This window comes from Budorcas taxicolor, chromosome 7 (assembly GCF_023091745.1).
Source record: "Budorcas taxicolor isolate Tak-1 chromosome 7, Takin1.1, whole genome shotgun sequence".
Classification (NCBI taxonomy): Eukaryota; Metazoa; Chordata; class Mammalia; order Artiodactyla; family Bovidae; genus Budorcas; species Budorcas taxicolor.
In genome coordinates, this window is record NC_068916.1 from 72,117,869 (window position 1) to 72,131,745 (window position 13,877).

Consider the following 13,877-nt stretch of genomic DNA (forward strand, 5'->3'; position numbering starts at 1 on the left):
GAGGAGGCCTTACAAACAGCTGAGCAAAGAAGAGATGTGAAAGGCAAAGGAGAAAAGGAAAGATATATCCATTTGAATACAGAGTTTCAAAGAATAGCAAGAAGAGATAAGAAAGTCTTCCTCAGTGATCAATGCAAAGAAATAGAGGAAAACAATAGAATGGGAAAGAGTAGAGATCTCTTCAAGAAAATTAGAGATACCAAGGAAATATTTTATGCAAAGATGGACACATTAAAGGACAGAAATGTTATCGACCTAACAGAAGCAGAAGATATTAAGAGGTGGCAAGAATATACAGAACTATACAAAAAAGATCTTCATGACCCAGATAATCACGACGGTGTGATCATTCAACTAGAGCTGGACATCCTGGAATGCAAAATCAATTGGGCCTTAGAAAGCATCACTACGAACAAAGCTAGTGGAGGTGATGGAATTCCAGTGGAGCGATTTCAAATCCTAAAAGACGATACTGTGAAAGTGCTGCACTGAGTATGCCAGAAAATTTGGAAAACTCGGCAGTGGCCACAGGACTGGAAAAGGTCACTTTTCATTCCAATCCCAAAGAAAGGCAATGCCAAAGAATGTTCAAACTACTGCACAATTGCACTCATCTCACACATAGTAAAGTTATACTCAAAATTCTCCAAGCCAGGCTTCAGCAATACGTGAACTGTGAACTTCCAGATGTTCAAGCTGGACTTAGAAAAGGTAGAGGAACCAGAGATCAAATTGCCAACATCCACTGAATCTTTAAAAAGCAAGAGAGTTCCGGAAAAACATCTACTTCTGCTTTATTGACTATGCCAAAGCCTTTGACTGTGTGGATCACAACAAACTGTGGAAAATTCTGAAAGAGATGGGAATACCAGACCACTTGACCTGCCTCCTGAGAAATGTGTATGCAGGTCAACAAGCAACAGTTAGAACTGGACATGGAACAACAGACTGGTTCCAAATTGGGAGAGGAGTACGTCAAGTCTGTACATTGTCACCCTGCTTATTTAACTTATATGCAGAGTACATCATGAGAAATGCCAGGCTGGAGGAAGCATAAGCTGGAATCAAGATTGCTGGGAGAAATATCAATAACCTCAGATATGCAGATGACACCACCCTTATGGCAGAAAGTGAAGAAGAACTAAAGAGCCTCTTGATGAAAGTGAAAGATGAGAGTGAAAAAGTTGGCTTAAATCTCAACATTCAGGAAACTAAGATCATGGCATCCGGTCCTATCCCTTCATGGCAAATAGATGGGGAAACAATGGAAACAGTGAGAGACTTTATTTTGGGGGGCTTCAAAATCACTGCAGATGGTGACATTGCAGCCATGAAATTAAAAGATTCTTGCTCCTTGGAAGAAAAGCTATGACAAACCTAGACAGTATATTAAAAAGCAGAGACATTACTTTACCAACAAAGGTCCATTTAGTCAAAGCTACGGTTTTTCCAGTAGTCATATATGGATGTGAGAGTTGTACTATAAAGAAAGCTGAGCACTGAAGAATTGATGCTTTTGAACTGTGGTGTTGGAGAAGACTCTCAAGAGTTCCTTGGACTGTAAGGAGATCCAACCAGTCCATCTTAAAGGAAATCAATCCTGAATATTCATTGGAAGGACTGATGCTGAAGCTCCAGTAATTTGGCCACCTGAGGCAAAGAACTGACTCATTTGAAAAGACCCTGATGCTGGGAAAAATTGAAGGTGGGAGGAGAAGGGGATGTCAGAGGATGAAATGGTTGGATGGCAACACCAATTCAATGGACATGAAATTGAGGAAGCTGCAGGAGTTTGTGGTGGACAGGGAAGCCTGGTGTGCTGCAGTCCATGGGGTCACAAAGAGTCAGACACGACTGAGCGACTGAACTCAACTGAACTTGCATGTCAGGTGATCTCTGATGCAACTACTTCACTACTGCTGCCGCGTGAAAGTGGTCAAAGATAATAAGCAAATGAATGGGTGTGGCTCTGTTTCTAAAAGCATTTACATGTGGTAAGTCTAGGTTTGCAGTATAGATATGATATATAAATCAGACATTTTTCAGGCAGATATGTTAAAAAAGTTATTAGTTCTAGTTTTGTACTCTCAGGATATTTTTTTCTTAAAACATTTACTTTATAAGAACCAATTATTTCTCCATATGTTCTTCCCCTACTCTTCATGCAGATGAACTATGGTAACTCTAGGAGGGCTCGAGATGAGTTTCTGAGGATTAATGGGTTAGTCAGCACTCACCAAGTGCCTACACTACCCTGGGCATGTACTAAGGGCTCTTCTGCATTAGCTCATGTATTTCTGAGAGAAAGTGAGGTTAGAGATGCTACATAACCTGCTCATATCGAGTAAGCCATGGGAAGAAAGAAAGAAAGAGTAGTCATTCAGTCGTGTCTGACTCTTTGCAGCCCCATGGACTGTAGCCCACCAGGCTCCTCCATCTATGGAGTTTTCCAGGCAGGAGTACTGGAGTGGGTTGCCATTTCCTTCTCCAGGGCATCTTCCTGACCCAGGGATCAAACCCAGGTCTCCTGCATTTCAAGCAGACACTTTACCATCTAAGCCACCAGCAAAGCCCTAGAAGTGAGATATGAACCTAATTCATCTCCTTAATTTACCCTCTTAGGACCATACCATGCTCTGTAGTATATTTGTAACTGACGATTCTTTTCCACAGCATAGCAAGTTATATTTCAATATATGGAGCTTAAACCAGTAGTGCAGATGACATCACCCTTATGACAGAAAGTGAAGAGGAACTAAAAGGCCTCTTGATGAGAGTGAAAGAGGAGAGTGAAAAGTTGGCTTAAAGCTCAACATTCAGAAAATGAAGATCATGGCATCTGGTCCCATCCCTTCAAGGGAAATAGATGGGGAAACAGTGGAAACAGTGTCACACTTTATTTTGGGGGGCTCCAAAATTACCACAGGTGGTGACTGCAACCATGAAATTAAAAGATGCTTACTCCTTGGAAGGAAAGTTATGACCAACCTAGATAGAATATTGAAGAGAAGAGACATTACTTTGCTGACTAAGGTCCATTTAGTCAAGGCTGTGTTTTTTCCAGTGGTCATGTATGGATGTGAGAGTTGGACTGTGAAGAAAACTAAGCGCCGAAGAATTGATGCTTTTGAACTGTGGTGTTGGAGAAGACTCCTGAGAGTCCCTTGGACTGCAAGGAGATCCAACCAGTCCATTCTGAAGGAGATCAGCCCTGGGTGTTCTATGGAAGGAAAGATGCTAAAGCTGAAACTCCAGTACTTTGGCCACCTCATGTGAAGAGTTGACTCATTGGAAAAGACTCTGATGCTGGGAGGGATTGGTGGGGGCAGGAGGAAAAGGGGACGACAGAGGATGAGATGGCTGGATGGCATCACCGACTCAGTGGACATGAGTTTGAGTGAACTCTGGGAGATGGTGACGGACAAGGAAGCCTGGCGTGCTGTGATTCATGGGGTCACAAAGAGTCAGACATGACTGAGCAACCGAACTGAACTGAACTGAACTGAAACCAGTAGTAGAGAAAAACTAGTGTGGTTGTGTTAGGAGGGTGTGTATGCCACTCTGAGTCAAAATACTTTAACATGTCTTTGGAGTAAACAACCAACTCCACAGCTTTAGAAATCTCTAAAATCTGCTGGTGCCGTCATGTAGAACATGGTATTAGTTATGCTACAGTAATTTTTAAAACCAGATTTTCATAGTTAGTTCATTAGGATTGGTCAAAGAAGGAAGCAGAGCATGAAACTTCATATATTGACAATTAGAAAATTAATATCCATATTAAGAATATATTTACAGTGATTGACAACTGTCACTGGAACAGCAGCTAATTATAAGGGGGAAAAAAACAAGAACAAGTCAGAACTCTGCTATATAATTTAAGAGGAATCAGTTTCATATACAAATTGTAATATACACATTCTTCAAAATGGTATAAATTATATATTTTCCAGATACAAAACAAAAAAGCTATTTTTGAACACTAAGTAATAGCAGGTTCTAACCATCATCTGACTAAAAGAAAGACAGTGAAAAAGGGAAGGGACCGCAAATCTAACCTGACAAGCCATGGTTATTCAATTGCTATTGGACTGTGCTTTCAGCCCATGTGGAACTGATGTCCTGCCAGACCAGATACACAGCTGGGTTGGGAGCCCATAGCTCATTCTAGAAAACATTGAATCCAGCTATGGGATGGAAAGTCTAAAGGCAAGTGAGGAGCAAAGCAAATGATACTTTGACATTTAACCTTTGGTCTTTGAAAGAGAAGAAAGAGGAACTAACAGTTAAATGGCATTGAGGCTAGATTTGAACTGAGAGTTTGAAAAAACTCCATATTTCAGAATAGCAGCAAAATTAGTGCAGAGATGGATTCAGTCACATTGTGAACAGAACAGAAAAACAGGGGTTAAATATTTTCTTGAAAATGGAGATACACATGTAGAAGGGAACAGAGAGCAGGAGAGAATAAACTGATCTGAAGAAATATAGAAATTTATGGATAAGTTTTCTTTGAATGACAAGAAGATATTGATATTACTATGCCCTCTCAGAAATTATCCAATAAATAATCTCTACCATCCCAACACAGCATTTGAAGATTTGGTTCTGTGGTAAGGCATCTAAAATCAATATGAACCCAATTGTTCATTTAGTCAACAAATATAATTTCTATTCAACAAATAGAAATCTTTAGTTGGCTGCCCTTCTCCTTGACATAACTTTGCAATTTTTCTTCAGCACACACACCCTCTTTGGTTCACATTCCCAGGGGTTTCCCTGGTGGCTCAGTCAGTAAAGAATCTGCCTGCAATGCAGGAGACCCAAGTTCTATCTGTGGGTTAGGAAGATGCCCTGGAGAAGGAAATGGCAACCTACTCCAGTATTCTTGTCTGGAGAATCCGTGGATAGAGGAGCCTGGCGGGATATAGTCCATGGGGTCACAATAGTTGGACACGACTTAGCAACTAAACCACTACCCAAGTGGCATGAGTGGGCCCCACCACCATCCCTTGACACTCAGAGGGTCCTGGTTCAGTTTAAGCCAATCAATTTAGTCTACTTCCCTTGACTCCAAGGTTGGCCACATCATAGATAATTTAAAGCAGGAAGCTACTGAGCTTCCTCTGTCTTCCACAGAAGTAACTGAAACAGATTCTCTCCTTCTCCCTCTGATGGTGTGATAGGAAGATGGTGAGCCTGAAACACTGAAGCCTTCAAGCTGCTAGGAGCCCCCTGGGCCTTGGTGACTGAGTGGGCTTGAACCACTGAATCAAGCCTTTCATAAAGCCAGAACATATTCTGGACTTTTTGGTTTTGTGAGTTAATGAACTCTCCTTATTCCTCAAGTCTGTTTGGTTTGGGTTTCCTTCTGTCATTTATTTTCAAGAGAGTCTTCACAAAGTAAATGCACATTTTGTCAGGTTCTGTGGAACCAAGACAAATAATATGATCTTTTGCTTTCAGGAGACTTTTCTATGTCATGAAAATATAACTCTCAGTTACAAGTTGATAGGGGCCTGGCTATTTTCAGGCAAGAGACTGGAGCACTAGAAAAAAATTTATTGAATTAGAGTTTTTAAAAAGGACATTTAAAAAGACCCAAAAAACCCAAAAGGAAGAAATGAACCAAAAGATCACCTGAAAGTCTGCAAAGTCTGATTTCAATGCCACTCAAATCAGTTTATATGAAAAACACTGAAATATTCTGAAAGATTATTGTGCACAACAGAGGAACTCTGGGGAGAATCACAGCTTTTAAGAGCAAAGAGCATGTTCCTTCCTCCTACAAATAACCAGGAACAAGATGTCTGTCCAGAATTAATCACATTAGTGTCAAGGATGATTTACAAAGCAAGCGATATCTAAGAGATCATCTGTGTTATCTTTGTCCTTAAGAACAGTTTAAGTTGTTAAAAATAGATTGATTGTGGTTTGAGTTCATAGCTACATTCAATTACATCCTCTGTCACAGGAAAACGGGCTGAGTCTCTTTTACAAAGGAATAAAACTAGCGCCCTGGCATGACTAGGAATGGCTCTTTTTACTTAACATAGAATGGAAATTTATTGTGCTGGGTTATGTAAAAGAAAAGGGAAAATAAATGCATTTGTCTTCCAGCTATAAAGAATGATCGCCTGTGGATTAGCTTTGGACTTCTACATAAAAAATGGGATTTTGATGTAGAAAAGTTAAGACTCAAACTCTAATGTGTGTACAAATCACACAGGAATCTTACTGAAATGCAGATTCAGATCCAGATATCCAGGGTGGGCCTTAGAACTGCACTTTTCACACGATCCCCAGTGACAGTGATATTTTGAGAGGCAAGGATGTAGAGCAAAGAGCTGGGCTGTGCAGGAGTCAAGAAGTCTGCCTAATTTCACCTGTATCATTAAACAATCACAACACCTTTTTCATGTCACTTCCACTTTAAATGTTTCACATTTATAAAATGATGTATTAGACTTTTTTGCTGTTTCTGTTTAGTTGCTAAGTTGTGCCCAACTCTTTTGTGACCCTATGGACTGTAGTCTGCCAGGATCCTTTGTCCATGGGATTTCCCAGGCAAGAATACTGGAGTGGGTTGCCATTTCCTCTTCCAGGGGACATTCCCAATCCAGAGATCGAACTCAATCTCCTGCATTCGCAGACATTCTTTACCACTAAGCCAGCTGGGAAGCCACTGAGGAAGTCCCAGGTTGGGCTCAGTCATCTCAGAAATCCCTGACAAACCTAACCCAACAGGAAAAAGAACCTCTATATGTTTTGCATGGTGCTTTAAGACCTTCCCTGTACATTGTTCCTTGTTCCTTTTCTTCATGTCATCTGCCGTTCCAGCAACTTGAATATTCTCCTTTTCTCTTCTCTCTTCATCACCTCCCTGTATTCAATGATTCATCAAGTCTCATCCAGTTTCTTCCTAAATAATTCTAGACTCTTCTGTTTGTGCGTTTCTATTTCCATTGGTACAAATAAAATTCAAGTAACCATCATCTTCCTCTTGACCATATTATACCAGCCTCTTAAAAAGTTTCCACCCTTCTATTCCTCTTCCCAACCTATTTTTTCATTCATTTATTCAGCAAATGGGTGTCTTTAAAAGTCTGCTTAGCCACTTTTCCTGTCCTCTAGGCAGAGTGTTCCCTATACATTGTAGCACACCTCTCCTCCTGTCCTCGCAGCCCTGTGGTTAGGTGGGCGCCAGCTACCTTCCTGTTCCAATACTGAATTAATCCCCAATTGTCTCCTGCCCTGTGTGAAATCCTTCAGGGACTTCCCACGTTTAAAGGATGTGACCTGTGGGCTCTGTTATGACATAGGCTTAGTACGATGTCACACTTGTCCACACTCCTTTCCCCTTCTTGCTCTCATATTCTAGTCCTACTGGACTCCTTTAAGTTCTGCAAAAACACCATGCTCTTTCTCATCTCAGCTTCTTCACACCTGTTATTCCTTCAACATATTCCCTTTCCCCCCCCTCCCTCCCCAAGTCACTGGTGACTTATTTTGCTTGGCTCAGTCGAAATGTCACTTCTTAATTCCCATGCTTAATTTATGACTCTGAGATTAAATGTGCTAGAAGTACTTTGCACTTGACCATCATAATACTCAGTGACATACTTTACAATATTTCTTCAATGTTTGTTTTAGGTAGTGGGCTGTATGCTTGATGAGGACAGGTAACCCAGATACCTCACACAGGGTTGGATTTGAGAACATTTGCAATCATTACTAACAGAAGTCAAGTGGAAAAATTATAGATAACTTTGCTCTCCTCACTTTTAATGTCTAGGTTTTATAGACCATTGGATAACTCTTGTGGTTTCTCTGCCATTAATTTCTTTTTATGTCAATCTTTCTTCACACTGCTGGCATTTATTTCAAACCAAAGCCCCAGTCATCTTACTCCTCTGCTCAAAAATTATTTTATGGCTCCTTGCTGCCTATGGAGTAATAACACTGTCATGGGCTTCATTCAAGTTGCTCCATAATCTGTCCTAAGAAATCCTGGGGACACCACACATGGCCCAGGCAAATATTATAATATCCAGCCAAATGGGATTATAAGCTGTTTCCCAAGCCTCTGTCGGGCTTCCCTGGTGACTCAGATGGTAAAGAATCTACCTGTAATGCAGAAGACCTGGGTTTGATCCCTGGGTTGTGAAGATCCCCTGGAGGAGGGCATGGCAACCCACTTCAGTATTTTTGCCTGGAGAATCCCCATGGACAGAGAAGCCTGGCAGGCTGCAGTCCATTGGGTCGCAAAGAGTTGGACATGACTGAGCAACAAATCATGCATGCACACAAACATCTCACATTTCTGGGTGCCATGATTTTGTTGCTACTGTGTCTTTTTCATAGACTATTTCTATAGCTCAATATAAATGTCATTTTGTTATGAGTCATTTTATATGAAAAGTGAAGAGTGAAAGTGAAGTTACTCAGTCATGTCTGACTCTTTGGGACCCTGTGGACTGTAGCCTACCAGGCTCCTCCGTCCAAGGGATTTTTCAGGCAAGAATAGTGGAGTCGGTTGCCATTTCCTTCTCTGGTCATTTTACATATCATGGATTAAAAATAATCTCTTCTTCCTCTATATTCTCTTAGTAGTTCTTCTGTCCCTTCATGCTGGAGGTTCAAAGGACCCTAATCACCCTTGTCCTCTTGCTCCTGTTCTAGCTATTGAAACAGACACAAGAAGCCAAACGCAGTAATTAATAAATGAGGCCTAAAACTCACAAATGACAAATCTTCCTGGACTGTTAAACATGGCTTGGACTTAAGGGCTTCCCCATTTCTCTACCATTCCCAAGTCTACAATCCATGTGGGAAAAATTGAGTATATTGAGAAAATATTTAGCGATGGCACCCCACTCCAGTACTCTTGCCTGGAAAATCCCATGGACGGAGGAGTCTGGTAGGCTGCAGTCCATGGGGTTGCAAAGAGTTGGACATGACTAAGTGACTTCACTTTCACTTTTCACTTTGATGCAATGGAGAGGGAAATGGCAACCCACTCGAGTGTTCTTTCCTGGAGAATCCCAGGGACGGGGGAGCCTGGTGGGCTGCCGTCTATGGGGTAGCACAGAGTCGGACACAACTGAAGTGACTTGGCAGCTGCAGCTAATTACAGAAGTGTAGCTTCCTTTACCGGGGCTTCCCTAGTGGCTCAGTCTGTAAAGAATCTGCCCGCAATGCAGGAGACCTGGATTTGATCCCTGGGTTGGGAAGATCCCCTGGAGGAGGGCATGGCAACCTACTCCAGTACTCTTGCCTAGAGAATCCTCAAGGACTGAGGAGCCTGGTGGGCTGCAGTTCATGGGGTCACAAAGAGTCAGTCATGACTGAGCAACTAAGCACAGCACAACTTCCTTCACAAACTTATACCAAAAAATGACTGAGGGCAATATTGTGTAAGAGAGAGATGATGTGAGACAGATACACAGTTTAAAATACTTTTATTAGCCACATAAAAATTTTTAAAGTGCAAAATCAATTTAATATTATAGCATTAATATATTAATTTTAAATGTATTTATTTAATATTAATTATTCATTTAATTATTATACAATAATTATTCAAAGCATTATCATTTCAACAAGAGATGTTTTGCCTTCTATTTTGGTCATACTATATCTGGTATGTATTTTATACTTAAAAGACATCTCTAGTGTTTAGTAGCCACATGTGATTAGTAGCTATTCTGCTGCTGCTGCTGCTAAGTCACTTCAATCGTGTCCGACTCTGTGGGACCCCATAGACGGCAGCCCACCAGGCTCCCCCGTCCCTGGGATTCTCCAGGAAAGAACACTCGAGTGGGTTGCCATTTCCTTCTCCAATGCATCAAAGTGAAAAGTGAAAGTGAAGTCACTCAGTCATGTCCAACTCTTTGCGATCCCATGGACTGTAGCCTACCAGGCCCCTCTGTCCATGGGATTTTCCAGGCAGGAGTACTGGAGTGGGTTGCCATTGCCTTCTCTGAGTAGCTATTCTATCAGACAGCAAAGCCTTAGGGTAATGCAGAAACTACTATTTCTTTTTAAAAATAAATTTTTATTTTAAACTCATGGCTCAGATGTTAAAGAATCCACCTGCAATGCAAGAGACCCAGGTTTGATTTATGGGTCAGAAGATCCTTTGGAGAAGGGAATCACTTCCCACTTCAATATTCTTGCCTGGGGAATCCCACGAACAAAGTAACCTAACAGGCTACAGTCTATGGGGTCACAAAGAGTTGGACACAACTGAATAACTAAGCATGCACGCAACTACAGATTCAGAAGAAGTGAAGAAGTGAAGTTGCTCAGTCATGTCCAACTCTTTGTGACCCCATGGACCGTAGCCCACCAGGCTCCTCAGTCCATGGGATTTTCCAGGCAAGAGTACTGGAGTGGGTTGCCATTTCCTTCTCCAGGGGATCTTCCCAACCCAGGGATCGAACCGGGGTCTCCCGCATTGTAGGCAGACGCTTTACCATCTAAGCTACAGATTCAGAAGAAGTTGCAAAGGATGAAGAATAGGGTTCCATGAACTTTTCAGCCTATGTCCCCTAATGTGGATGCTTTTTTTGCCCTCAATTTTTAATATAAATTTATTTATTTTAATTGGAGGTTAATTACTTTACAATATTGTATTGGTTTTGTCATACATCAACATGAATCCACCACAGGATGTACACGTGTTCCCCATCCTGAACACCCCCCCACTCCTTCCTCCCCATACCATCCCCCTGGGTCATCCCAGTGCACCAGCCCCAAGAATCCAGTATCATGCATCGAACCTGGACTGGTGATTCGTTTCATATATGATATTATACATGTTTCAATGCCATTCTCCCAAATCATGCCACGATCTCCCTCTCCTACAGAGTCCAAAAGACTGTTCTATACATCTGTGTCTCTTCTGCAGTCTCGCATACAGGGTTAATGTGGATGCTTTTAAAAATTATAGTATAATAACAAAACCAGGGAATTATATTGATCCAAATATCAATAACCTTAGATATGCAGATGACACCACCCTTATGGCAGAAAGTGAAGAGGAGCTAAAAAGCCTCTTGATGAAAGTGAAAGAGGAGAGTGAAAAAGTTGGCTTAAAGCTCAACATTCAGAAAACAAAGATCATGGCATCCGATCCCATCACTTCATGGGAAATAGATGGGGAAACAGTGGAAACAGTGTCACACTTTATTTTTTTGGGCTCCAAAATCACCACAGATGGTGACTGCAGCCATGAAATTAAAAGACGCTTACTCCTTGGAAGAAAAGTGATGACCAACCTAGATAGCATATTCAAAAGCAGGGACATTACTTTGCCGACTAAGGTCTGTCTAGTCAAGGCTATGGTTTTTCCTGTGGTCATGTATGGATGTGAGAGTTGGACTGTGAAAAAGGCTGAGCACTGAAAAATTGATGCTTTTGAACTGTGGTGTTGGAGAAGACTCTTGAGAGTCCCTTGGACTGCAAGGAGATCCAACCAGTCCATTCTGAAGGAGATCAACCCTGGGATTTCTTTGGAGGGAATGATGCTGAAGCTGAAACTCCAGTACTTTGGCCACCTCATGAGAAGAGTTGACTCATTGGAAAAGACTCTGATGCTGGGAGGGATTGGGGGCAGTAGGAGAAGGGGACGACCGAGAATGGGATGGCTGGATGGTATCAGGGACTCGATGGACATGAGTCTGAGTGAACTCCGGGAGATGGTGATGGACAGGGAGGCCTGGCGTGCTGCGATTGATGGGTTCGCAAAGAGTCAGACACGACTGAGTGACTGAACTGAACTGAACTGAATATTACCTTTTAAAAGCAGTGACCTTTCATCCCTATATAACCAGATTTATCTGACATCACTAATGGATAGTTAATTTTTTTTTCCTCCAGGGAGAGAGATTCATAATAAAATGGAGATACAGGCTAAAGTTTTTCAATCAGATATTTTTTTTCCTTCTAGAGGGTGGATCAGATCTCCTTCCACTCATGAAAGAAAGAACTCTTTCCTACACCCACCTCCAGATATTATACTTTGCCTTATTTTAGAGTTAATTATTTCTAATTCTACTTTTATTGAAGAAGTAATAAGATCCTGGGATATAGGGAAATATTCTTTCCAATATTTTCCATACATACACTGATTTGCACAGAGAAGATGCTCAGTAAGTATTTATTGTGATGGTTTCTTGAAATAACCCAATTGTTATATGAAAGGCATTCACCATGCACATTGTTGCATGTCTAAAAGGGATATGACATAACCTTTGAATAGGTCTGATGAATGGCTTTTCTCAAGCAAGAAGGATTTAAGGGAACACAGTAAATTAATAACCACTAGGGACTATTCTATCCACCCAGAGATACAAGCCTCTTTTCCTTAATTTAGTTTTAACTGGAATGAAGTCTTTGAAGAACTGTCATCCATTCTATGGATAGTTTTTATTGAGTTTACCATCTCTGCACTTCAAAAACAGAAAAACAGAGATGTAAAGACCTTCCAGGCAAACTGCTATACGTGATTATTCAGCTAATAATTGGTACATGGATACAAACCATCATCTTTCCTGTCAATTTTTACAGTCTAGATGTACTGAATCAGCTCCAAGAGCTACCAACTTCAAACAGACTAAAACCCAAATAACTCGTATATCTAAAAATATATTTTAGATCCAGTGCAGAGCCAGGAACACGGCAGAGATCAGCACACATATGTTGAATGAATGGGTAAATGAATCAGCGGTATCCTTATTCATTGTCACTTCTGCCTGGCTGTAAGGTCTAAGAAGAGACTGTCTGAGTTGGAAGGGTATTAGGGAACTCCTAGGGAGCTGGAAAATCCCATGGATGGAGGAGCCTGGTGGGCTACAGTCCATGGGGTCACACAGAGTTGGACACGACTGAAGCGACTTAGCAGCAGAAGCAGCAGCAGCAGCAGCAGCAGCAGCAGCAGGGAGCTGTCAAAACTCACCAGGAAATGTCACCAGCTGCTCAGCATCACCTGGTAACAGCTGACCAGCGGGATGTGGCCAAAATCCTGAGCAAAACCAGGGCCAATCACTATCACTTTTCTTCCTGTTATCCAAGAATATCTATATGGTAGAGACTGGAGTTCTGGTCTTTACTGTCTTCTAGGTGAATTCAAAGTCTACGCATCAATAGCAGCATGTCTTCAGATCTTTCCTTATCATTTATATCCACCTAACTCCCATCTGCCACCTCCTCTAGTCTTTGATGGAAACCAAAACATTACCCTTAATTTTCTCCTTTCACTTGCACCTCCACATTCAATTTAAAACAAAATCCCATTGACCACGATCCTAAAACATCTCTGAAATCTGGCCATTTCTTTGTCATGCAGCCACAAACCATCTCTCACTTGGAAAATGAGGTGGGCCCCACATTTCACACATTCAAAGGGCAGAGAAGTGCCCATGTGACTTCCCTGTTTCAAATCTTTCAGTGTTTTCTCATTAGTAATGAACTATGTTTCTAACATGGTTTCAAAGGCCTTGGCTCATCTGGACCCCACCTACTTCTCCAGGTTCATTCAGCTCCTCTCCTCTCACATACTACTGTAGACTTAAAAAACAGTCACAGCCTAGAAGTTGAGAGTTATGTTTTATTTTGTGGGATTTCAAGCTCAGGAAACTGCATCTCAAGTGTCCCTAAGAGAACTGTTCTTGGGGGTGGGGTGGGGAGGGGGTCAGGTTATACAGAAGCTTGTAATAAGGGGTAGGTGGTGTGAACATCAAAAAACTATTGTTAAGGAAGGAAAATCAGATATCGCAAGTTAAGGAATTTAGTGTTTTTCTATGTATGTGAAGATGCAAGAGTCTGGGTTTACTGAAATTATTCCTTTCATATGCACCTCATCTATCTGGGGC